Source organism: Elephantulus edwardii, unplaced genomic scaffold, assembly GCF_000299155.1.
Source record: "Elephantulus edwardii isolate Elephantulus edwardi_28Jun2011 unplaced genomic scaffold, EleEdw1.0 scaffold00430, whole genome shotgun sequence".
NCBI lineage: Eukaryota > Metazoa > Chordata > Mammalia > Macroscelidea > Macroscelididae > Elephantulus > Elephantulus edwardii.
In genome coordinates, this window is record NW_006400180.1 from 16463 (window position 1) to 22526 (window position 6064).

Below are 6064 nucleotides of genomic sequence, written 5' to 3' on the forward strand. Positions count from 1 at the left end.
GCTTTCAGCCAAGATCCATCTAACATCAGCTACAATATCTCTAGTACCACGACCTCTTCTAAACCCAGCCTGGACTTCTCGTAGCTCTCTGTTGATGTGCTGTTCCACTCGTTTTTGGATAATCTTCAGTAAAATCTTGCTTGCATGTGAAATCAGTGAGATATTGCCTGGCCATGTGAACAAATCCCTGGGACAGCCCTCAGTCTCTGTCAAGTCTTTTACTGGATGATAGATTTTACTTGATGATTTTAATCAATGATTGAGATGGTGGATAAGAATAAGAACTGTTTGTGTTTCTAGGCATCTTGTGTATTCTCTGTCCTACTTTATCTTACATTTTTGTTGTTGTGTGCCATCAAGTCATCTGTGACTCATAGCGACTCTGTATACAAAAGCTCTGAAGCCTGCCTTGTCCTGAGCCAGTGTCATTGACTCCGAAACACCTACCCTATTGCTCTAGTTACTGTATCAGCCAATCTCATCCGGGGTCTTCCTCTCCTATGCTGTCCTTTTGACAATTATGTCCTTCTCCAAGGTCTGCTACCTCCTGGTCACATGCCCAAAGTATGTGAGACAAAGCTTCCAAATCTTAGCCTCCAAGGACAGCCTTGGTTACACCATCTCCAAGACAGACTTACTTGTTTTCTTGGTGGCCCATAGTATGTTTAAGACTCTTTCCCAGCACCACAACTCAAAGGCATCAATTATTTTATCTAGGTCTCTGATGCATAGCAAGTAATTACGACTTGGACTGGATCAGGCACACACTTTAGTCTCTAGACTGTTATCATTGTTGCTCAGTCCTCTGAAAAGTTTTCTGAGAGCAGATATACCTAATGCAACTCACCTTTTGATTTCCTGACTGCTTATGCTAAACATGTTGATTGTGGAACCAAGCAAGCTATGTTACTGTTAAAAATTTCAATCTCTTCTCCATTCATCATGGCTCTGCCATTTGACATAATTGTGAGAATCTTTGTCTTGATGTTATGCTTCAATCCATTTTGAAGACTACTTTCCTTGACCTTCTGCAGTAAGCCTTTCAGGTCCTCCTCAGTTTTAGCAAGCACTAGGTTGTGTTGCTGATAAGTCTTCCTCCAGTCTTGATGCCACATTCCTCTTCATAAAGTCCAGCTTCCCAAATGATTTGTTCTGCATATAGATTAAAAAGGTATGGAGATAGGATGCAACCATGATGCACTCTCTTCCTAATTTTGAACCATGCAATATTTCCTTTCTCTTTTCTGAGAAATGATTTCTGGTCCAAATAAAGGTTTTGCCTAAGCACAATTAAGTGTTCTGAGATTCCCATTCTCCTCAAGGTTAACTACAATTTGTTGTGATCTACACAGTAAAATGTCTTGCATAGTCAATGAAACACAAATTTTCCTCCATTACTCTTTGTTTTTTGCCAAGATCCATCTAACATTGGCAATAATGCCTTTAGTGCCATGGCCTCTTCTAAACCTACACCCCTGTTAATGTACTGTTCCATTCATTTCTGGATAATTTCAGCAGGATTTTGCTTGCGTGTGATATGAGTGAAGTTGTATGATAATGTACACATTATGTCAGGTCACCTTTTTTGGAATGAGAATAAATATGGATCTCTTCCAGTCAGTTGGTCAAGTAGTTGGCCTCTAGATTTCTTGGCACAACCTGGTGAGCACATCTAGTGCAGTATCTCTTTATTGAAATGGTCAATTAGTCTTCTACCAATTCCTAGGCCTTTATTTTTTGCCAAGACTTAAGATTATCCTGAACTTTTCCCTTCATCATCATTGCCTCTTGATCATATGGCATTTGTTGAAATTCTTCTGTCAGCCAATTACTTTTGGTACAGTGACTCTGTATACTCCTTTATCTTCTTTTAATACTTCCTGGATCACTTAATATTCTACCCATAACACCTGTAAATACTGCATCTTGAGGCTTGAATTTGTTCATTAGTTCCTTCTGCTTAAGAAATGCTGAGCAGGTATGGCCCTTTTGCTTTTGGACTCCAGTTCTTTGAACACGTCAATATCATACTTTGCTTTGTCTTTCCATGCTGTTCTTTGAAATTTTCTATTAATCTCCTAAACTTCTTGATTTCTTCTCTTTACTTTGGTTTCTCCATGCTCTAGTGCAATATTCAGAATCTCTTCTGACATCCATTTTGTTCTTTTCTTCTTCTTCGGTCTCTGTAATGACCTTTTGCATTTTTCATGGATAATACTCTTGATATTCTCCCATAGCTCATCTGGTCTTCGTTCATTAGTGTTCAAGACCTCAAACCTGTTCCTGTATTGGTTTTTAAATTCAGAACTCTGCCTAGACCTGGAATCTGATTTTAATTTTTGTGTCTCTCAGTGGGTTGCTCATTGCAAGAAGCTGAGATCATCATCTTGCCTCCCCCTCAGGTGTGCCATTCTCCCAATATCCTATTGGCTTTGTTAACAACCAGCTATTCTAGACCAGAGGGGACATTCAGGTCCAGATGTGTGTCTGAAACTCAGAGGTCTGCACAGAGTGGGATTTCAACTTTTGTGCCCCCCTATATCTTTATAATCCTTTTTTATTCCAGTGTATAAAATTAACTCAGTTTGGATTAAAGATCTAAATATAAGATCTAAAACTATAAAATTCTAAAAAAATTAGAGTAAATCTTTTTATCTATGCATTAGAGAAAGACTACACATGTACAACACCAAAAGCAAAAACAACAAAAGAAAAATAGATACACTGGGCTTCAACCAACTTTCAACCAATTTTCTATAATTAATATCTTCAAAATGAGAAGATAATCCACAGAATGGGAGAAAAACTTGCCAATCGTGTGTCTCTCACACTTCAATAACTAAAAGGTAAAGAACATGTGCAAATAACCAACAAATGCATGAAAAAGATTATCAACATTGTTTTTGTTATGTGCTCTCAAATTGACTACAATTTATAGCTACTCTATGAACAACAGATCTGAACCTTTCCCTATCCTACATCACCTCTACTCTCCAACATGCTCAAGCGCATTGTTATTGTGTCTACGGATCCTTTTTGTTTGTTTTTTTAAATTTTATATTAGTTTGCATACAACATTCATATACATTGTATTTCACACTTTTCCTTCATTCACACTATGTTTCATAGAATAATTTCTATACATTGTGTTTTGTACAATTAATCAACTTTGATCTACACCCACTCTTACCTGTCTTTTCAGGTTCCCTCTGGATTTTTACATTTCCTTTACCCCATCCCTCTGTTCACTAAACTATGCAACTCCATTTTATCATCATGTTATCATTTTCCAGTTACTGATATCTTTTGATAACATGCCAGAAGTAAATGAGATGTAGTTTTACCATACTTGCCTCCAAAGAGCATCCTGGCTGCACATACTCCAAGAAATATTTGCTTATTCTTTTGACAGTTTATAGGATATTCAGTACTCTTCTCCAACATCACATTCAAAAGAACTGATTCTTCTGTCATTCTTATTTGTTGTCCAATTTTCAGATGCAAAGGAAATAATTGAAATGATAATGGCTTGCATCAGGTGGACTTTGGTTTCTTAATGGATATGCTTGCTCCCTAGCACTTTGGAGAGGTCTTTGACAGCAGATTTTTCTCAATGAGATACATCTTTTGATTTCTTGGTTGTTGCTACCATGTTGAATGTAGATCCAAGCAAAATAAGGTCACTGACAAATTCAATCTTTTCTCAATCTATTATGATGTTGCCTATTGGTTTCAGTGGTGAGGATTTTTATTATCATCATGTTGAGATGCAATCTCTATATCGTTCTATAAAAAATTATTTTGTACTGGTTTACTTACAAAGTTTATATATTGTTTTCACACTCTATTAAAGCTTATAGTCTTTGATCTTTTGTGGTAAATATTTCAAGTCTTCTCCACATTCTGTAAGCAAAGTTGAATTACCTGCATAATATGGATTTCAGATGAGTCTTCAATACTGATGGCACATGCTTCTTTCTATTATTTAACTGATCAAATTATTTGCTCAGCAAACAAATTGAACAGATGTGGAGAAAGGATATATTCTGGCACACATCTTTCCTAATTTTCAATGATGCAGTGTTTCCTTATTCTGTTTGGACAACTGCTTCATGGTGTACGTATAGGTTTTGCATGAACTCAGTTAAGTGTTGTGGGAGTCCCACTATTCTCAATGTTATCCATAATTTGTTAATATCCACACAAATACTTTTAGCATAGCAAATGAAACATAACTAAACATCTTTCCGGTATTCTTTGCTTTCAGCCAAGAGCTATCTGCCATCAACAAAGATATCTCGAGTGCCACAATCTCTTCTGAATCCAACTTGAATTTCTGGAAATTCTCTTGTTAATGTATTTTCCTGTTTAAAAAAATATATATACCAAGTTTTAAATTTGTTTTTTATATTGTTGTTGTCATTAGATGTTGTCAAGTTGCCTGTGACCCATAGACATTTTATGTACAGCAGCGCTGAAGCCTGTCCTGTCCTGAGCCAGTCTCAATGATTCCAACACATCAACCCCCATTGCCCCAGTTACTGTATCAGTCTATCTCATCCAGTGTCTTCCTCTCCTGCACTGTCCCTCCACTCTTCTGAGCATGATAATCTTCTCCAAGGACCAGTAACTACTGGCCACATAATTTCCACATTCTATATTTTTGGGAATAAGAACAAATGTGAATAAATTCCAGTCACTTGGCCAAGTGATTTTCTTCCAAATTTCTTGGGATAGGCTAGTGAGTATTTCCAGGGCTATATCTGTTTTCTGAAATACCTCAGTTGGCATTCCATCAACTCGTGGGGCCTTATTTTTTGCCTATGCCTTCTGTGTAGTTTGAACTTCTTCTTTCATTACCATTAGTTCTTGATCATATGCTGCTTCACAAGATGGTTCAGGGACAACCAATTCTTTTTGGTACAGTAATTCTGTGTATTACTTCTAATTTATTTTAATGACTTCCTGCATCATTCAGGATTTTTCTATAGAATCCTTCAGTTCTGCAACTTGAGATTTGAGTTTGTTCTTCAGTTCTTTCAGCTTGAGGAATACTGAGCATATTATTTCCTTTTGTTTTATAATTCCAGCTCTTTGTGCATTTCATAATTTTTTTGTTTTTTTCAATTCTTTTTTAATTGAGATTTTAATTTAAGTTTATAGAACTTGGATTTCCATTCATTCATTGTTGCACATTTTCTTCCCTGTTCCCTTCCTCTCCCACCCAGTTCACTTATATCTTTGGAAAAAAATTTATTTCATTGTTACACAGTGTCCCCCTCCCTCCTTCTGTCCCCACCCAGACCACTTTACTATGCAGCTCTTATTCTGGACTCTTGTTATACCAATAATACCTAATCATATATTCCTTTTACACTAATACTTTGGTTTGTTTTTCAACCTCCCCTTTGAAGTCTTTTGTGTGGTTCTCTTATTTCAGCACTTCTTCCCTTTGTTCTGGCCTCTATATTTTAGCACAAGTTTCAGAATCTCTTTTGACAACTGTTAACGATTTTTTTCTTTGTAGTAACCTTTTGCTTTCTTCATAGATTATGCTTGATGTCAGCCCCGCTGTAATTGGCTTTGTCATATTCTTTCGACATGTAGTCAATCTGATTGCTTGTAGGCTATCAATTGAGGTCCATTTATGTGTTGTTTATTTAAAATATATTAAATGCCTAAATAATTCCTTGTACAAACTGATGTGAGTAATATCAGTCCATTTCAGTTTGCTAAAGACTAGGCTGTCGAAAGTTATATGTGCCATTTAATTTTTGACAATTTCCAATTTTCCTAGAGTCATACTTAGTATATTCCATGCTCTAATTATTAATGAATATTAGCAGCTGTTTCTCCTCATAATATCTCCAATCTAATTTCTGTCACTAAGATGATATTTTTCAACCCTCAGTCCTTTTCTTTTGTTGCAAACTTTTGCATTTCAGTAGTCAATTATTAGCGTACTTCAATTGGATATTCAAACAATTTCAGATTGCAAAAGGGATAGAAATTCCTAATTTCTTCATCTTTGACTGTAGTGGTTTAAAAAAAAGAACTATATTAA